The sequence below is a fragment of the Sapajus apella genome, unplaced genomic scaffold (assembly GCF_009761245.1).
Source record: "Sapajus apella isolate SASKATOON/1434 unplaced genomic scaffold, GSC_monkey_1.0 scaffold116, whole genome shotgun sequence".
Classification (NCBI taxonomy): Eukaryota; Metazoa; Chordata; class Mammalia; order Primates; family Cebidae; genus Sapajus; species Sapajus apella.
Genome location: NW_022437056.1, coordinates 972,642 through 993,876, shown reverse-complemented (window position 1 = coordinate 993,876; position 21,235 = coordinate 972,642). Strand labels below are relative to the sequence as shown.

The window sequence follows — 21,235 nt, the reverse complement described above, 5'->3', positions numbered from 1 at the left end:
AGTAATTTACAGATTTAATGCTAACCCCATCAAGCTACCAATGACCTTCTTCACAGGACTGGAAAAAAACACCTTAAACTTCATATGGAACCAAAAGAGAGCCTGCATAGCCAACTCAATTCTAAGCAAAAAGAACAAAGAGGGAGGCATCACACTACTGGACTTCAAACTATACTACAAGGCTACAGTAATCAAAACAGCATGGTACTGGTACCAAAACAAAGATATAGACCAATGGAACAGAACAGAGGCCTAGGAGGCAACACAACATATCTACAACCATCTGATCTTTGACAAACCTGACAAAAACAAGCAATGGGGAAATAAATGTTTAATGTTTAATAAATGGTGTTGGGAAAACTGGCTAGCCATGTGCAGAAAGCAGAAACTGGACCCCTTCCTGACACCTTACACTAAAATTAACTCTAGATGGATTAAAGATTTAAACATAAGACCTAACACCTTAAAAACCCTAGAAGAAAATCTAGGCAAAACCATTCAGGACATAGGCATACGCAAGGACTTCATGACCAAAACACCAAAAGCATTGGCAACAAAAGCCAAAATAGACAAGTGGGACTGAATCAAACTCCACAGCTTCTGTACGGCTAAAGAAACAGTCATTAGAGTGAATCAGCAACCAAAAGAATGGGAAAAAACTTTTGCAGTTTACCCATCTGACAAAGGGCTGATATCCAGAATTTACGAAGAACTAAAACAGATTTACAAGAAAAAAACAAACAAGCCCATTCAAAAGTGGGCAAAGGATATGAACAGATACTTTACAAAAGAAGACATACATGAGGCCACCAAATATATGAAAAAATGCTCATCATCACTGCTCATTAGAGAAATGCAAATCAAAACTACATTGAGATACCATCTCACGCAATTTAGAATGACAATCATTAAAAAATCTGGAGACAAAAGATGCTGGAGAGGATGTGGAGAAATAGAAACACTTTTACACTGTTGGTGGGAGTGTAAATTAGTTCAACCATTGTGGAAGACAGTGTGGCGATTCCTCAAGGACCTAGAAATAGAAATTCCATTTGATCCAGCAATCCCATTACTGGGTATATATCCAAAGGATTATAAATCGTTCTACTATAAGGACACGTGCACACGAATGTTCATTGCAGCACTGTTTACAATAGCAAAGACCTGGAATGAACCCAAATGCCCATCGATGATAGACTGGACAGGGAAAATGTGGCACATATACACCATGGAATACTATGCAGCCATAAAAAACGATGAGTTCGTGTCCTTTGTAGGGACATGGATGAACCTGGAAAGCATCACTCTCAGCAAACTGACAGAAGAGCAGAAGATCAAACACCACATGTTCTCACTCATAGGCGGGCGTTGAACGATGAGAACACGTGGACACAGGGAGGGGAGCACTACACACTGGGGTCTGTTGGGGGGAAATAGGCGAGGGACAGTGGGGGGTGGGGAGTTGGGGAGAGATAGCATGAGGAGAAATGCCAGATATAGGTGATGGGGAGGAAGGCAGCAAATCACACTGCCACGTGTGTACCTATGCAACAGTCTTGCATGTTCTTCACATATACCCCAAAACCTAAAATGCAATAAAATAAAATAAAATAAAAAAATTCCAGGACTCAATCCCAGAGGTAGCAGCATTGTCGTCATCAACCTGGGAGCTACATCACTGTCATAGTCATCACCATAACCACCATTATCATCACACCAACATCAGCATTATCATCATCACCATTACCATCATCACCATTACCACCATCATCACTATCATCACCATCACTACCATCACCATCACTACCACCACCATCACTATCATCACCATCACTATCATCACCATCATTACCATCACCATCACTATCATCACCATCACTATCATCACCATCACTACCACCACCATCATTACCATCACCATCACTATCATCACCATCACTATCATCACCATCACTACCACCACCATCATTACCATCACCATCACTATCACCACCATCACTATCACCACCATCACTATCAACACCATCACTATCACCACCATCACTATCATCACCATCACTATCATCACCATCATTATCATCACCATCACTATCATCACCATCACTATCATCACCATCATTATCATCATCACCACTACCACCACCACTACCATCACTACCACCATCATTACCATCACCATCACAACCATCACCATCATCACCTTCACCATCAACATCACCATTATCACCATCATCAATTTTTTAATGTTCATAAAAGCACAAATTATAATCACATTCACAGTATATTTTCAAATAAATGACAAAAACATAAGCAGCTCATCAAAAATGGCCTACATATATATACACACCATGTAACAACAAATCAACAAGCAAAAAAGCAGCCCCATTAAAAAGTGGGAAAAAGACAGATACTTCATGAAAGAAGACATACAAGCAGCCAAAAAGCATATGAAAAAACGCTCCACATCTCTAATCATCAGAAAACAATACAAATCTAAACCACAAGATGCCATGTCACATCAGTCAGAGTGCTATCATTAAAAAGTGAAAAAAAGCAACAGATGCTGGCAGAGAAAAGGGAAGGCTTATATACCATTGGTGGGAATGTAAATTAGTTCTGCCTCTGTGGAAAGCAGTTTGGAAATTTCTCAAAGAAGAATTAAACTACCATTTAACCCAGCATACCATTACTGGGCATATATTCCTAAGAAAAAAAATCATTCTACCAAAAAGATACATGCACTCCTATGTTCACTGCAGCACAATTCACAATACCAAAGACCTAGAGTCAACTTTTGTGCCCATCAATGGTGGATTGGACAAAGAAAGCGTGGTGCATATATACCATGGAATATTACACAGCCCTAAAAAATGAAGAAATCATGTCCTTTGCAGCCACATGAATGCAGATGGAGGCTATTATCCCAAGTGAAATAATGCAGGAACAGAAAACTAAATAACCCACATTCTCATTTATAAGTGGGAGCTATACATCAGGTACCCATGGATATCAAGATGGAAAAATAGACACTGGGATGGTAGAGGGAAGGAAGGGAGCAAGGGTTAAAAAACTAACTGTTGGGTACTATGCTCACTCTCTGGGTGACAAGTTCAGTCATACTCCAAACCTCAGCATCATGCAATATACCCATGTAACAAACCTGCACAGATACCCTCTGAATCTAAAATAAAAGTCAAAATTATTTTTTAATCTATATACCTGTACTATAAACTATTGCTACCACTTGGACTAGTTATTTTGCAAATAAAGTTTTGCTAATAATTAAATAGAAATTTCTATTTAAATAAGTGAAAATTACCAGACTATCTCTGTTATTCTGTCAAATTGTAAGTGTTCAGAGCAAAAAATAAGTTTTAAAAAACCTAACTGAAAAGGAATTTCCAATGGCAGAAGAAAGCCTGGTTCATTCTATTACATGCACAATTGTTACATCTGTAGAAAGATAGAACAGTGTCTACACAGTATTGTGATGGGAAAAAACAGTTCAAAGCACAGTACACATATGCTGCAGTTCCCATAAAACACAAGTGACTGTACATTATGGATTCAATAATAAAATTATAACATAATTTGTGGAAGAGGTAGAATTATAGATTAGTAATTCTTTTAGTAAAACTATTATCTATTTTTAAGTAGCTATTATTGCAAAATTCTGGAGAATTTTGTCATCAATCTCTAGTGGACCTTTTACATTTATTTTCATCCATTTTCTAAATGCCTTCTTGTAATCCTAATTCTGACCCTAAAACAGGGATCTGCCTTTCAGAAGTAAATGCCAAAGTATGAAGCTTTCCTGCATTCATGATTCCAAGTGTAAGGGTGCATGAAGATCAGGCAGCCAAAATTTTCCCCCACACGTGACATTCTGGATTACAAATGCCCCACACACACATCTTGAGAAAAGGAGCTTAGAGTTCAGATTTCTGCTTTGATGGGATGTAAGTTTCTCATGGGCACTTTGATCTTCAAGACTCTCTTGGCTAGCCAGGTTTTCACTATCTAATTGCTAAATAATAGTGCATTTTCACTCTTCTGTTTGATGAAGGAGCATTTTAGGGTTGGGGCTGGAGTAAGAGAAGCTAACAGAACATTCAAGAGGACTAAGCTATAATGGCATAAAAGAAGTAATGCTCCCTTAGCCAAGATCATCATTTATCCTAATACCTTTCTTCCCTTTTGTTTGTCTCTGCTTATACAGAAAGTGTGGCTTTATCTGCATGTGGCTATGTTTACAGCACAGAGCAACAAGTCACCTGCAGTGGTAGCCCTGCCAGTTGACATTAATGAAACTTCTGTTCACCCTAACCCTAGTGACCATTAACAACATCTGTGAAGCAAAGCCCGGCTTTCCCAGAGCTGCCTTTGTCAGGTGGCTTCCTAGCTCCTTTTGTGTCTAAATATTTTTGGTTTTTCTATTGTCATTGACACATTCCAGCACTGGGGAATACAAGCCAGGTATGTTGTTGATTGAATCAAACTGAGATACGTGCATGTCTGCATTGTATCTTCCATTTCCTGCTTAGCGAATGTCTTCCAGGCGGGAAGGTATCCAGCTTCTTTAAGGGCAGGACATTGCATTATCTAGCGTCTGCTCCCCATTCCCTTTGAATATTAGAACCTCAGTAAAGGATGTTTACTATTCTTTTTTCATTCTTCAAAACAAGTCTGTCACTCAACAAGTTCAAATCAATTGAACTGATAGGTGACCTTCCATTATATTCTAATCACCTCTTTCTGACACAACATTCTGGTCTCTTTGCCTCTTGGTGTTGTCTTGCATGGTATCTCACCGTTGCTCATGGTTAATCTCATTCTTATGACTGATTTTTCAGCAATTTCAATTTCAGCAGATAAACTAGCTCCCAAATTTCAGTTTAGTCACCTTGTTAGAAATCATTAATTTGCCTGTTCTCCCTGCTCAAAAATGTTCCTCTCTCCAGAATAAAAGCCATTCTTATCCAGGTATGTGCTTAGGGTCTGGAACCATTCCCATCCGGGTGAGATAGGGAAGCTTGGGTCCATGTTCAGGGAATCATTCTTGCTCAGCAGTGCTCTAGTGTCCTTGTGGCCCAGATGTAGTAAATGGTCATGGTTTTGTTCCTAGGTGGCTCCCACACCACCATCAAGTTCTGCAGGTGAGTCACACATTATTTTCTGCGCATAAGTTTCTTTATGATTGCTCTCTCAACTTCCACCTCCACCCCGGGAATTCCTGTACTGGGATTTACCACTCTCTAAAATTATTTTTTCTACTAAACACTTACTACTTTCAATGTCTTAGCAATGTAAAACAATTGTAAATACATATGTTCTATAAAAATAAAAGCATTAAACATGTAAAATAAATGTAAAGCAAATATGAGGTTGATATGCAATGTGTCCTTAAATTTTGCCTATTAAATGCTGTGAAACACATAGACATATGGATATTTATAGAGGATTTACTGTTGGTTTGCTTCATGCAGAAGTAAAAGGAAGTTAATTCATTCATTCCTAATGCATTTTCAGCAGTTATTCTATGCTGGCACTGGGGAAGTTCATTCATTCATTCCTAATGCATTTTCAGCAGTTATTCTGTGCTGGCACTGGGGAAGTTCATTCATTCATTCCTAATGCATTTTCAGCAGCTACTCTGTGCTGGCACTGGGGAAGTTCATTCATTCATTCCTAATGCATTTTCAGCAGCTATTCTATGCTGGCACTGGGGCTGCGAGGATCGATAATGTCAAGTGTGTGCACCTAGGACGTCTCATTTGTTAATGTCTGCTTAAACCAGGTACTAAGATTTCAACAAGACTCACATGAATCAGGATGAGCCAAAAGCCTACTTTCTGATCTGTTTTAAGACTCCTCAATAGACACCTTCGTGATATACCAGCCTTCTGTTTGGAAGATAGGAACACGAATAGGGTATCTGAGATTGGAGATGGAGCAGGGAGTGGCCGGGATGGTTTTTAACCCACTCTCCACAATGTAAGTTAAACATATACAGCTTTTGGTACATTGATAGTGGTATATTAATTTTAATTTATAGTGAAGTATTATAGCACAATCATTAGCTGTTTCTATCAAATTATTTAATCTTTGCATAGTAGACATCATCTATGGTAAATAAAGTACAGGATATTTTTAAACAAACTATTTTAATAATGTAGAAATAGGTGCTTTGATTTATGTCTAAATAGTGAAAAATAAAATCTATAGGGCAAATTTAATTTGCATGAAATAAAACATGGACTCTAATAATGATGCACATATACCCTCTTTTCACTTCCATCTGATTTTTCTCCTTTCTCCACTTTCATACACTGACACAAATTCCATGAATAAAACTTGATTTTAAATATTGTTCTAAACTAAGTATTAGCTGGAGAGATCCTCCTGCCTCAGCTCCCCAAGGTGCTGGGATGACAGGTGTGAGCCACCACACCTGCCCTAGGAAAGTACTTTTTATAGCAGATAAAGAAGCTGACAAAACTATTCTTAAGGAACAACAATTATACTGGGTTGCAAAAATGACATAGGAGGAAGGGGCTTTTAGTTTTAAAAAGATGATTATCCCAGAGTTCTGGACCAAGTGTGGAGTCCTCATAGGCTGGAGTGTTAGATAACTCAGGCTCTAAAAACACTACTCTCAAATTTAGGAGTATTTATACTACAGAGTTTCATAAGACACATAAATATAAATGTCATTAGGAAAGCACTCTCTCAGCTGGAGCTGGGCAGGACACCTGCTGTGTACTAGGATCCTTTCTACCAGTTGCACAAGTTCCTGCTAAAGTCACAAGCCGCACCTCTTCCCCTCTTAATCGCTGGCCCACTGTCAGCACAAAATGCCCCACACTCAGCAGTCTTCCATTATCCCCCACAATTAGGACTATCGCTCTTCTAGAGATAAAACTATATCACCCTTTCTATTCTGAGAAACAGACACAATGACAACATTATAAAAAGTCAATCTCTCACACCACTAACATTTTCCAGAAGACAAAAATCACCTTCAAATTAAAAATATTGTTCTAAAATAAGTATTTTTTTTTTTTTAGATAGAATCTTTCTGCTTTTCTCAGGCTGATCTTAAACTCCTGAGTTGGAGTGATCCTTCTGCCTCAGCCTCCCAAAGTGCTTGGATTACAGGTGTGAGCCCCCCACATTTGGCCTAGGTAAGTACTTTTTACAGCAGGTAAAGAAGCTTGATGAAATTACTCTTAATTTAAGAAAATGAATTTAAAAGAAATCAGTATCTGCTCTTAGAGAAAACATTTCTTCCTATTGAAAATTGAATGAAGATGACAGTAGGATAAGTCACAATTTCCTAGAAATGTTTGAGGCAGAGTTCAGTTTGAGGATGCAAAACAAAGTATCCATTAGATCTGAAATTAATGAAGTTTGAAACTCCACAACTTGGGAGGCTCATGCCATTCAAAGACCAAGTGGGATAGCCATCAAATTCCATATCACACCTGCCCCAACTTTGCTCTGTTAAGTTGGGCAAGATAGTTGTTGAATCTCATAATCAACATTGCAGAAGAGCTACTGTCTCAACCTCCTAAATAAGTAAAGGAAGTCAAAGAGAACTGAGATAATTTACTTCGGGGCTCTGGCACTGATCATGACATCATCATAAGTAAACAATCAGCTTAAATCATTTTCATTATTGAAACATCGTGGTGGAAACAAACAGGGGTTGAATATTTTTTGCTGAACTCTCAGCATTTGGAACTTGAGACTTTAAATAAAATCAGCTGATTAGAGCAGCAACCAATGTACTTGAATTTATTTCACTCCTCCAGCCAATGAGATGTTGATGATGTGGAGACAGACAAAAATGTTTTAGGTGATTCTAAAAGCAGTACAATTCTACCCAGACACAAATAAATCCTGCACACCAAATAGAACATTGAGGATATTCCCTCTCTGCAAGATGACTATATAAAAATTTTTCTACCATCCTACTAAAAATGAGATATGAGATGTCCCAGTAACCATTGGAGACAGTAGGGAAGCTACTAGCCCTCTGATTTGGGAAAACAGCAGGTGAATGAATGGTAGGTCAGGAAAACTTTCCGAAGAGCATCTACGTGTTTGCTGAACGAAGCCTGTGCCAATCATGGAAAAATGAACCAAGTTCTAATGTTCACTTTGCCTCAGGAGAGCCAACCTTTTATTATGTGGGGATAACTGTATCCTTTGTATAAATTTAAAAGTATTTCCTAAATACTAAACCTGTGACAACACTTTCTCTTTTCTATTTACTCTTTTCTCTCCTCATGCCAACCATGTCACATCGAAGTAAATGACTGGTGGGTCTCCCCACCAGCAAAGGTTACTACCTCCTGCATCCTTAAGGCTCTATTCTGTACCTCTGCTATCACGCCCCTCTGAGTATGTTACTTCCTTGATTTTTCATTTATCTGCCTCCCCAACTAGAGATACGGGCTTTGTTATGAAGCATACGTGATAAAGTGCCTCAAAGTGCAACATGGTGGATAAGGTTAAATTTGGCAAAGGATTGATGCTGTAAATGTCATTATTCCTATTCCAAAGTAGGACACCAGGTAAGCCCATGACTGGAGGAGGAAGAAGAGAGGCTGGAGGCTGTTCCCTGAGCAGGTGGAGGGGCTGGTGGGTTAACCAGCCTCAGGAGGTCAGCAGAAGTTGGCCACTGACCTCCTTTTTCCTCCCTCCCTCGGCCACTAGAAGGAAAAGGCACAGGGAAAAGAACGGTGAAGCCCCAGCTTCAAGGGAGCTTTGCAAATGTCTGCTTCCTGCAATTTGTGGGTGGGGGTTACAATGAAGTTTTGGGCTCAGGAGAGCAGTTTTCCCTGAGACTGTGGGAGGGCAAGCTCTGAGCACTGCATGTGGCTTGTTCAGGAATTGGCACTGTGTACACGCTTTGGGAGGAACTGAGAGCATGCAGTGAATTTCTTTGCAGTTTTGGCTAATTTTGACCTAAGCAACTATAGTATCTTCAAGCTGCTGCGCCTGTGTATATGACAAAATAGACCTCACTCCGATGAAAATTGATGTTTCCATTGCCATACATGCTGGACATTCTAATGCTTGTGTTCAGCTCATGTTCATTAACAATTTACTTTTCTCAACTGAAAGGATGTTTTTAACTGCTTGAACAAGTCAGCCCTTACTAATTGGGTCTCATCAGGTCTAATGTTAAAGAAATAAGATAAATTAGCCTTTTGGAAAAAATATTATAAACATGAGAGAGATAATTATAAGGTATCAGTTGTGAAACTGATTAGATTAATTGTTCCAGGCAGTATATGGTGTTGCACTATGTTTTAATTAAACTCCTAAAATGTTCTGCCAGGTGGGATATAAAGTAACCAGAAGAAAAGATTCTGAAAGCTATTTAAAATCAACAACAAAAACATGTAAAGTTTCTAATCCCATGAAGCCTTTTACACATAGTGATGGTTCAGTGTATATAATAAATACCAAATTTATATGGAAACACACACACATACACACACACACACTAGATATTTTAAAAAGGAGATAATGATTCAGCAAAGAGAGATCTTGCCATGGCCAGGTGATGGTGGGTGGCTTTGTGACAGGCCTAGATCCTGAACAGGCAGGTGCAGAAATGCCTCAGAATGCCAAATAATACTGCACCTGCCCACAGTTACAGCCAGTTCCCAGGGGCAAGGCACTGCATAGCCTCACAGTTCCTCAATAAGTATAGGTACTCAGAAAATAACATTATTTTTTAAATTTATTATACTTTAAGTTCTGGGGTACATGTGCAGAACATGTACATTTGTTACGTAGGGATACATGTGCCATGGTGGTTTGCTGCATCCATCACCCCGTCATCTACATAGGTATTTTTCCTAATGCTAACCCTCTTCAATATCCCCACCCCCTGCTCTCTCTCCCCTAGACCCCCAGCCCCTAACAGGCCCCAGTGTGTGATGTTCCCCTCCCTGTGTCCATGTGTTCTCATTGTTCAACACCGACTTATGAGTGAGAACATGCAGTGTTTGGTTTTCTGTCCTTGTGTCAGTTTGCTGAGAATGATGGTTTCTAGCTTCATCCATGTCCCTGCAAAGGACATGAACTCATCCGTTTTTATGGCTGCAGAGAACCAACCCAAATGCCCATCAATAACACTATTTTTAACCCACTGTTCTCAAATAATGTGCAAACATTTATTAAACTGAAATGTAGAAACTTGACAAAAACAGCCAATTCAATGGAACTATGAATTGTCATAATTGACATGTAAATAATACCACAATTTTGACAAAGCTCTTCTGTGAATATTTTTCTTATTCTAGATACCAAATTCATCAAAGGGAATATAGATGAACTTGCTGAGACTTAGCCCAAATCTCTGCCACCCTGGTGAGATTTTTCTGTCTTTGAATAGATATGATGGTATTTGATGTATTCTTCTATCCCTTTGACCTTGCAAGAAATATTAGGTAACAACCACATTTTTGTTATGCATTGACAATTTTGCTCAAACACTATTACGTATGTAAATAGGAGTCAAAGCCCATCCTTTCCTTGGGAAGTCCTCACTTTACTTAGATTACTTACTCAAGTAAGTTCCACCTACCGGCCATAGCAAACAATCTTGTCAAACTATGGAGTGACTAATTTTATCATCCTGAAGATGAGAAAATGAGAGTCCCTGGCTTATAACTGACATTGCTACAGACTTTGAAACTCAAGACTTTCTGATTCCAAAATATCTAGACTTTGTCCTTGCCTTCACATTGCATGGCATTCAAACAGCAAAAATATTAAAATGTTGCCAAATGTTAATTTATACCACTTCTTAAGCTTTTCCTATAAGGCAGGTCTACTGGTGATAAGCTTCCTTAGCTTTTGTTTATCTGAGAATGTATTTATTTCTCTTTCATCTTTGAATCACAGAATTGCTGAGTATACTATTCTTGGTCAGAAGGATATTTTTCTTTCATCACTTTGACTATATCATCACATTACCTTCTAGCCTGCAAAGTTTCTGCTTATAATCTTATGAGAGTTCCTTTGTACCCAGCAATTCACTTTGTCTCACTACTTTGAAAATTCTCCCTGTCTATTGGCAATTTGATTATAATGTGTCTCAGTGTGGATCTCTTTGTATTCATCTGACTTGGTGTTTGACTTCTTAGATTCAGATTTCTATTTCTTTCCCCATGTTTCAGAAGTGTTCAGACATTATTTTCTTGAATAAGCTTCCAGCCCTGCTCTCTTCTCCTTCTTCAACTCCAATAACATGTGCATCCACTTGATGGTATCCCACAGGTAAAGCAATGACAAGGACAACGCCATCCCAGGGTCATCAGCTGGGTCACATGCATCTGCTGTGTTCAAGAATGCAGAGACCTGTGTGCACATAAAGCATCACAGGGGACACAACAGAAAGTTCACAGCCTTCCCAGAGAAAAATTCAGCAAAGACTGCTGAAGCTGGTGCATAATTTCTTCCACCCAGCAGTTCCACATTTACACTTACACCGTAGAAAACTCTCATAAATATTCACAGAGATAAAAAAGATGCTTATTGAATTCTACTTACAGTATCAAAACTAGAAACAACCTAATTATTTCTCAGTAGAAAAATGTACAACTACTTAGGCAGATAAAGCATACAAAGAGGGCCCACCATGGTGGCTCACACCTGTAATCCCAACACTTTGGGAGGCCAGGGCAGGAAGATCACCTAAAGTCAGGAGTTTGAGACCAGCCTGGCCAACTTAGCAAAACCCCATCTCTACTAAAGATACAAAAATTTGCAGGGCATGGTGGCAGATGCCTGTAATCCCAGCTAATTGGAAGACTGAGGCAGGAGAATCACTTTAAACCCAGGACACAGTGGTTGCTGTGAGCTGAAATCGTGCCACTACACTCCAGCCTCAGCAACAGAGTGAAGCTCTGGTGAGAGAGAGAGAGAGAGAGAGAGAGAGAGAGAGAATAAAAAGAGACAAGAGAATATTATGTACCAACTTCAAGCAAGACAGTGGTAAATTCTGGAGTGGAAGAGAGGAGAAGGATGGGTGTCCAGGTTTAACTACCTCTAATATTTAAGTGTGTACACATGCACATGTATGCTTCCTTCATATGTTTTTCAGAACTGTTCTAAGTGTTTTTAAGTTTTAATTATAAAACTAAAATACATCAATGCATAGTATTGATGGGAGAAACAGAAAGGGAAGGAAGAAAAACAAAAAGACAGTACCCCAGCAAAAATGGCTGCAATTATCCCTTAGAATTTACAAAGCAGTACAGTTGTTCTTGATTTGGTTATGTACAAACAGAACAAGCTCAGCTGAGTTGATAAATTATAACATATGCAGCTATGTTTGTTTTAATATGTGCCAGGGCAGATTTACAGATGATTTTTAACTAGATATTTCCTCAGATGTCTCTAGTAATGCCAGGTGGGCTAATAAGGATGAATCTAGCAGAAGCTCTGACGAGATCTGCTTCAATTTGTTTATACTTTAAGTAATATTGATGGAGCACCTGCCGAGGGCCAGGCAGGACTCTCAGAGCAAAGTTGCAGCCGTGAAGAACACAGGTGTGCTGCCCTCATGGAGCCACAGTAATGATTCCATGTGTTAATTGCCTAGCGCATAAATAGTAAGGATTAGCATGTTAATTGCCTGCGTGTTTGCAATAGTGCTGTAAGTTTACTGGAAAACAGAGTTAGTGAGTGTAAATATTTCTTCTATGACCTTGTCCACATTCACTCTTTCACTCAGTAAATCCTTTGCTCGTGGATAATTCTAAGCAAAATTTACCTTGGTGCCAAACTAAGTTCTCTCACATTTCACGGTAAAGGGCCCAAGGAAAGTAAGACTGTACCAGCACTGTGTTTATCAGCTAACAATGTAAACTCTTGCTGTAATTAAAGCAGTATCCACCCACTGATGCACTGTTTTATTCCAACCCTTAGTGAGCAGCTCGTCTGTGCCCTGATGGCACTAAGAGGCACAGGAGCCCAGGGCTGGGTGGTCTCAAATGCTCAGGGAATGAGCGATGGAATGAATGAATGGTGTCGCTGCTTGGACAGAGGCAGGACGTTTTGTCTCAAAACACTGTAAAGCAGGTAGCAATGGTGTAGACATGGAACAGTTTTTAAAGGCTTGCTTATGTCCAGGCACAGTGGCTCGTGCCTGTAATCCCAGTACTTTGGGAGGCCGAGGCCAGTGGACGACTTCAGCCCAGGAGAAACCAGCCTGGGCGACATGGTGAAACTCCGTATCTACTAAAAATACAAGAATTAGCCGGACACGGTGGTGCATGCCTGTGCCAGCTACTCTGAAGGCTGAGGCACGAGGATCACTTGAGCCTGGGAGGCAGAGATTGCAGAGAGCCCGGACTGAGCCACTGCAGTCCAGCCTGGGCGACAGAGGGGAACTCTGTCTCAAAATAAATAAATACATGAAAATACAAATAAAACCCTCCTTGTACTCAGGGTGCCTAGCTGACCAATAAATAGACTTGGTTTTTTTCTTTTCCATTGTTTTAATCTTTAAAAGAAAAAACATGGAAATGCATACCTGCAAGGTTTCCTCTACTGGGGGCAAAAGAACAGAAGCCATCCTGAAAACAGAGCCACTCTGTGGCAGCAAACGGCAGCCTGGAGGTGGGACGGAAAGGCGCCCACCTCCGGGGCAGTTTCTGCCCATCTGATGGAGCAGGCTCTGCCCGGTGCAGTCCCCACACACCCAGAGGACCCTCCTCACCCACCTGATAGAGGGTCCCGCCCACCCGCTGAAGCAGGTGCCTGGGCTCCCAGTCTTCGGCTGGCTGCAGCCGGCCTGGGGCATCCACAGCCAGCACACAATCCCTTTTCCAGCAAGAAGGTCCACGCTGGGCCCAGTCTCCCTTCTGTGCCTCCAGGGAGCTTTGAGGTCACTGGTGGCAGAGCCCCAGAAGACTTAGTCTTTTTGTTTGTTTGCTTTCTTATTTTTTTTGAGATGGAGTTTCACTCTGTCACCCAGGAGTGCAGTGGTGAGATCTCAGCTCACCTCAACCTCCGCCTCCAGGGTTGAAGCAATTCTCCTTCCTCAGCCTCCCAAGTAGCTGGGATTACAGGTGTGCGCCACCACACCCAGCCAATTTTGTATTTTTAGTAGAGACGGGGTTTCTCCATGTTGGTCAGGCTGGTCTCAAACTCCCGACCTCAGGTAATTTGCCCACCTTGACCTCCCAAAGTGCTGGGATTACAGGCAGGAGGCACCACATCTGGCCTGAGTCTCATTTTGCTCCTGGGTCTATCCTGCATGCATGCATGTCATCGCACATTTTGCCTCCCCACCATCCTGACATCCAGCCTGGCACCTCCTCAGCACCTGCCTGGGACGCACGCCCTGGCTCATTAGCAAGCTCACCTGGGCTGGGTCCGGGGCACTTCTCCCTCCTATCCGGGCCTGATTTCTGCTGGTTGCAGGTGAGTCCTGCACTATCAGGACTCACCTGCTCAAATACCACCTGCTTCTTAGATTCTGAGTGGGCCCTCAGAGGCCAGCCATCCTTGTTAGTATAGTGACCTGTTACTCTACACGTTGTTAATGGTTTGACTAGGACATGGGAAGGAAGAGGAAATAGACAAATGGTGAGGGCTGCTGTTACAGACAGGTGTCTGAATTGACGGTGCAGCATGTGCTATCGCTGAACCAAGAGAAGCTCTCTAATGGACTTGAGATTTCTACAAACTGACTTGGACAAGGAGCCACGAGCGGTCAGCACAGAAGGCCCAGGTCATGGGGTGTGTTTATTCCTAGCCCTCAGCACATCTAAAGGTTAGGAGCAGAGATCTGGAATTTGCTAGTCATCAAAATGAGAAAGACAGAAATTAAAATGCCTTAAAATTTAAGATCTGAGAATTAGCTTAGAAAACCTTTGAAATACATGATTCCAACTGAAAAACAAAGAACCAAGAACCTGTGGGAGAGAACTCTTGTGGGAAAGAGCAACATACAAGACAAAATCTGAGCCTGTGATGGAAGGGTGTGGTGGGGGGAGGGGTGACTGAGGGGCGCAAGGCGGGGGAGGGTGGGTTTGACTAGGGGGTGTGACCAAGGGGTGTGACTGGGGGCTATGATTGGGGGAGCGTGACCAAGGAGTGTGACTGGGGAGCAGAGGCCACAGGCAGGGAAAGTAAAGTCCCCTTGGGCATGTAAATGGAGCTTGCTTTGAGAACTGCTAACCCAACTTTTACAGAGAAGAAAACTGAGGCACAGAAAACAGAAAAGCGATTTGTCCAAGGGTGCAGTGTTAGTCTGTTTTTGTACTGCTATGAGTACTACCTGAGACTGGGTAATTTTTAAAGGAAAGAGGTTTAATTGACTCACGGTTTGGCATGTCTGGGGAGGCCTCAGGAAACTTAAATCATGGCAGAAGCAAAGCATCTTCCTCACAAGGCAGCAGGAAGGAGACGTGAATGCAGAAAAGCCCCTTGTAAAACCATCAGATCTCACGAGAACTCACTATCAGGAAAACAGCATGCGGGAAACCACCCCCATGATTCAATCACCTCCACCTGGTCCCTCCCTTGACCGGTGGGGATTCTGAGGATTCTGAGGATGACAATTCAAGGTGAGATTTGAGTGGCGACACACCATCAGGTGCATAGCCCAGGCTCTGACAGAGCCAGGACCAAAGCTGGATTCTGTGTTCTTCCCAGTGCACTCTGGGTTCACTGCTTTTTTACAGCAATATATTAAAAGAAATGATGTTTGTGTTACTGGGAAGTAGACTCACATCTTAGTAACATAAAAGCAGATATGAATTAATGTGAATGATGAACCAGAGTGGAATCCAGGAATTAAAGCAGTGCAGAGGACGTGGGGGGCTGGGTGTTTCTTTTAGTGTCATAAAGTTCAATCAGTTTAGGATTATGTATTTTAATTTTCATTTTAATGTACCTTTTTAATACACTCTTTTATTATTCCCCTTCAATATACCTTTTAAATATGCCCCCTTTGTTTAAAAAATATGGTTAAGATTCTGCAGGTAAAATGATGTCTAAGTAGGATATTAATTTATTTTTAAGCCAGTGAAAAATGAGACTATTATATGTAATCTTTCCTTCCATTCATTATTTAACCACAGCTCAAAAAGGCAATTAAAAAACTAAATATCACAAATGTTGACCATGTATGGTCTTTGCAAATCAAAGGATGAGAGACGTTTCTAATGGCTTCTAGCCACTACTTTTCCCAAACATGAAAGTCTTTTTGATAATTGAGAGGCAGAACCACCATGAAGAAAATGCTCAAGGGCATACCAGGACACTGGGGTGAACACAGCTCTCTGAAGACCCAGAAACTCCTGATTCAGGTCCTGCCTCGCCCTGTGATAGCTTTGCAGTATCATATGCTTAATGTGAAATATTTCAATGCTGTAATTTACTGCTTTGAAAAATGAATGAGCCAGCTGCCTTTGACATCCCTCTTTGAAACATGGAATACTTAAAATTCATACCCAAACTTAATGTATAGATAGATCACACATTTTTATGACTTCACTGATGTAATAAGAGCCTTGTAATATCTCAAATGATAGGTTTTATCCCTCCTAATGTGTATCACGTGCAGATTAAGAAGCTCTATTATTGCCTTCAAAATGACCAGCTATTTCCTGGAAACTGTAATTTGCTGGACCTGTCCTTGTCACTGGGGTAAGTATAATGCCTTTAATAATCTTCCATTCACTAAGTGATGTATTCGCATCAAAAAGACAGATCTGGCTTGGCAGCGCAGGCAGGCGCTCGCTGTCTGTTCTCCCAGTGACATCTAGAGGCTTCCCTGCCTGGAGCAGAGTGAAGCAGGTGGGAGGACTTTTGTCCACGTTCACTGAATTTAGTGATAAGAATGTTTCAAAAGCTGAGAATGAGAGCATCTCAGGGCACCATTACCTTACAGTGTGACTGACTCCCAAGGGGTGCATAGAGAAACCAGGTAAGATGCAGTGTCCACAGGAAAGCGTCTGGGCAAATCATCTGAGGACACAGAGAAGCCACCGAGAGCTCTCCCATAAACTGCCACCCTCCATCGAGTTCAAAGCTCCAGGCCACTGTGAACTAGCCTTCGAGGGGCTTTTATACAGAGTACCTTTTCTAACAAAGTGGGCATCAAAGGTGATCTAAGGGAAGCAAATGTTTTTTAAAAACCGCTCTCTCACCTGTAATCTCAGCACTTTGGGAAGCCAAGGCAGGTGGATCACTTGAGGTCAGGAGTTCAAGACCAGCCTGGGCAACATGGTGAAACTCCGTCTCTACTAAAAAATACAAAAAATTAGCCAGGCGTGGTGGCAGGCCCTTGCAATCCCAGCCACTTGGGAGGCTGAGGCAGAAGAATCACTTGAACCCGGGAGGTGGAAGTTGCAATGGGCCGAGATCATGCATTGCACTCCAGCCTGGGCAACCAGAGCAAAACTCTGTCAAAAAAAAAAAAAAAAAAAAAAGGACAAAAACACCCCAGGTGGCCCATGCTTTCAGCCTGAGAGTCTCAGAAGAATGTGCAGAGGCCCGTGTGATTAGCCACCATCCAGCCCACCTGCCCCAGGCCACACTGCTCCAGAGGGAGAGGCCAGCAGAGGTATCTCATCTCAGCACACAGGTGGGGGCGGGTAATGGGCTGGAGTTGACCCAACAGATTGTGGCAGATTGCCGGCTGAGGCTCCACCTTGAGTCACCTCCTGTGTGCTGTGGTGCACACATGCCCCTGCTAGACAAAGGTAATTTACTTTGTATGGGAACCACAAATGTCATCTGTAGTTTTATCTAGATGTATGTGTTGGAGATACATACCTTGACCAGTCGTGTTATTTAAATTATTGCCAGCAATGTATGCAAAAGTCAACGTTCTACTCCTAGGGGGATAAAACAATTTTGAAAGCAATGAGGAACAAGCCCAACTTTCCAACAGCTTTATTTTAAAAAGCGAATGTGGAGAGGAAGTCTAAGGACAGAAGGGGCACACACCTCAGCATGTATAAGACCACATACAGGCAGGTACAGAGGAGGGGCCCAGACTCCACATAAATACTTGGTGAAGATAAACGGTAAACAGTGGGACAGGAGAGGGAGCCCAGAAATACTCCCACACACGTATGGTTGATGGTTTTTGACAAAGGTGGAGCAAGGACAGTGTCCTCAATAAACGGTTTTGGGAAAGCTAGATATTCACAGGCAGAGGGATAAAATTGGCCCTTATCAGACACCGTACACATCCTGGACTCCAGCCGTGGAAACCCTCCAGGGACATTGTGGGGGTGACTGGCAAGGTTAGAATAGGGATTCCAGATCAAGCTGCCATGTGACACTCGGGTCCCTTGACTTTGAGACTTGTGCTGTGGAAACACCAGGAACACTCTCGTCCTTGTTCCTGGAAACAGCCCAAGTGCTAGGGACAGAGAAGCGTGATGCCAAGGAGGTACAAGATGTATTTCCAAATGGCTCTAGGAAAATTTAATTTTTTTTTTTTTTTTTTTTTTTTTTTTTTTCACAAAATCAATACCTCAGCAAATGACTCTGTACCCTCCTGGAGTCTTCCTGTTCCTTGTTTTGTGTCATCCTCAGACGCCAAATGAAATGCGCAATGCAGAGGGAAGAGGTGAAGCTCCCAGGGGCCCAGTTCACTCCCTGACTCAGGTGGCGAGCTCCGGGCTCCGACCACCCTGTGCTGAGCCTTCACTGACTCCACTGCATCATGCAGGGATTCTTAAAAAGTGATGAAAGGGAGTTGGGGAGGGATAACATGGGGAGAAATGCCAGATATAGGTGATGGGGAGAAAGGTAGCAAAGCACATTGCCATGTATGTACCTATACAACAATCTTGCATGTTCTTCACATGTACCCCAAAACCTAAAACACAATAAAATATATATTTTTTAAAAAGTGATGAAAGGTGGAACACTTCATCTGAAAGAGGTCAGCCCAGTGTTTCCTGGGACAGGCAGTGGGCAACCTCTATGTCCTTCCTGGTGCTCAGTTCTCCACATTCTGCCCTTGAGGGAGCCTTGGGTGATCTGAGTGGCATCACCCGTATCTTGAGATATCCATTTGCATAAACACAGCAGTGCCTAGATTTGGCTTCTAATCCCACTCTCCAGTAAAAGGAACCAGGGGTCCTTGGAGAAACGGGTCTAGTACTAGAGCAGGGAACACAGAGATAAGCCTGGGTGTCCTGCAGTTCCAGAAAATCAGTCTGTGCCCAACAAAGCAGCTGTGAATGGACAGAGGAGGCCAGCAAAAAGGGCTCCTCATGACCAACGCTGGAAAAACCTGATCAAGAAAGTTGTCTGGGCGCAGTGGCTCACATCTGTAATCCCAGCACTTTGGGAGGCTGAGGCAGGTGGATCACCTGAGGTTACAAGTTCAAGACCTGCCTGGCCAACATAGTAAAACCCCATCTCTACTGAAAATATAAAAAGGAGCCGAGGCTGAGGCAGGAGAATCGCTTGAACCTGGGAGGCAGAGGTTACAGTGAGCTGAGATCATGCCAGTGCACTCCAGCCTAGGAAACACAGGGAGAGTCTGTCAAAAAAAAAAAGAAGACAGAGGGAAAGAAAGAAAAAAAGAAAAAGAAAGAAAAAAAGAAAGAAAGAAAGAAAGAAAGAAAGAAAGAAGAGAGAGAGAGAGGGAGGAAGGGAGGGAGTGGGGAGGGAGGAAAAAGAAAGAGGGAGGGAAGGAAGGAAGGACAGAAGGACGGATGGACACAGAGAGTGGGGGTCACAAACCAGAGATGAAATGGAGCACACGAGTCCACATGGATGTCAGTGCATGACAGGATAAATAAATAGGGAGGAGACAATCTTTCTTGCAGAAGAATTACGGATAACAGAGGTAGATGCACCTGCTCTGAGAGGTGGACGTGATTCCACACTCTCACTACCTTGAGGGTGGCCTGGGCTGAGACAGGTTCCCAAGGAATAGAAGAAGAAGAGGGAAACAGGCATTTCACAGGGAGACACCAGGCAAACATCACCTCAGCAAGCAATGAAGGTGAGCGGATATGGGGCACTGTGGTATCACGTGACTCCTCTTCCCAAACACACGCACCCCCAGTCTAATCATGGGAAGATCGTCTTCCCTAGATTAGGGACCTGGATTGGGGAATGTCCTGCAAGATACCCAGCAAGTCTCCTCAAAGCCACTGAGGTCATGAAAGGCAAGGTCAGACAGAAACCGTCAGAGGCTGGAGGGGCTTTAGACATGACTGGCAAATGCATCTGGTGTCCTGGATGGGTCCTGGGATAGAGAGAATCTGCACTGGGGAACTCAGCAAAGTCCGAAGGCCTCCTGGAGGTGAGGCCGTGGTCGCACCCACAGACGTGAGAGGCTGACCACGGAAGACTGCACGGACTCCACTGGACTCTCTGCACTGTTGTGAAGACACTTTGCTGCATATTGAAGACAATTCCGTTTTGTTAAAAAAAAATTATTTTAAAAAATATTTTAATTCAAAACTATGGAGGCAGTAAAATGCTCCAGGATTGAGGGGAAGATTTTTAGGGTGGAGAAATGACTGTGCCTGATGCGACGATGGGAGATGAGAGTCCTGATCACCCGACCAAACCCGCAGAGTGGACAGCACCGGGAGTGAGACAGGGTAAATTCCGGCCATGGCAACGGTGACACGTCTGTGGGTGCGGCGGCTGTAACGAGCACCAGGGTGAGCCCACAGTAAACTCCAGCCGGTGGTGACGGTGACCTGTCAGTGTCGGTGCAGCGGCTGTAACGAGCACCAGGAGTGAACCAGGCTAAACTGCGGCCCGTGGTGACGGTGACCTGTCAGTGTCGGTGCTGCGGCTGTAACGAGCACCAGGAGTGAACCAGGCTAAACTCCAGCCCACAGTGATGGTGACGCGTCCGTGTGGGTGCAGCAGCTGTGACAAGCACACCCCTCTGGTGGGACATGTTGGTAATGGGGGAAGCTGTGGTGGAGGTAGGGGTTGGAGTGGAGATCTCTACCTTCTTTTTAACTTTGTTGTGAACCTAAAACTGCTCTAAAAAAAGAGTCTATTTAAAATAGTATATATGGCTTCAAGAAATGCACAACTGTTTTAATTCTTTCCCATGATGCATGACTGCTAAATCCAAATGACTGCTTTTTTTTTTTTTTTTTTTTGGAGAATATTTTTTTTTTTTTCCCCCGGGGGGGGGTGGCTGGGGCTTCTTCCTCCCCCACAACCCCCCCCCTCACCAACATGTGCAATTCCCTTG

The 21,235-nt window shown here is 42.5% G+C and overlaps 1 protein-coding gene across 1 annotated transcript in view; it reads right to left on the bottom strand.

Moving 5' to 3' along the window:
- Positions 1–9,504: 9,504 nt before the first annotated feature.
- Positions 9,505–21,235, bottom strand: part of MYOM2 (myomesin 2) — a 116,861-nt gene continuing 105,130 nt past the window's right edge. Inside the window, exon 39 of the transcript XR_004263475.1 lies at positions 9,505–9,517. The gene's annotated coding sequence lies outside the window, so the exon portion shown is untranslated. The remainder of the gene's footprint in view (positions 9,518–21,235) is intronic.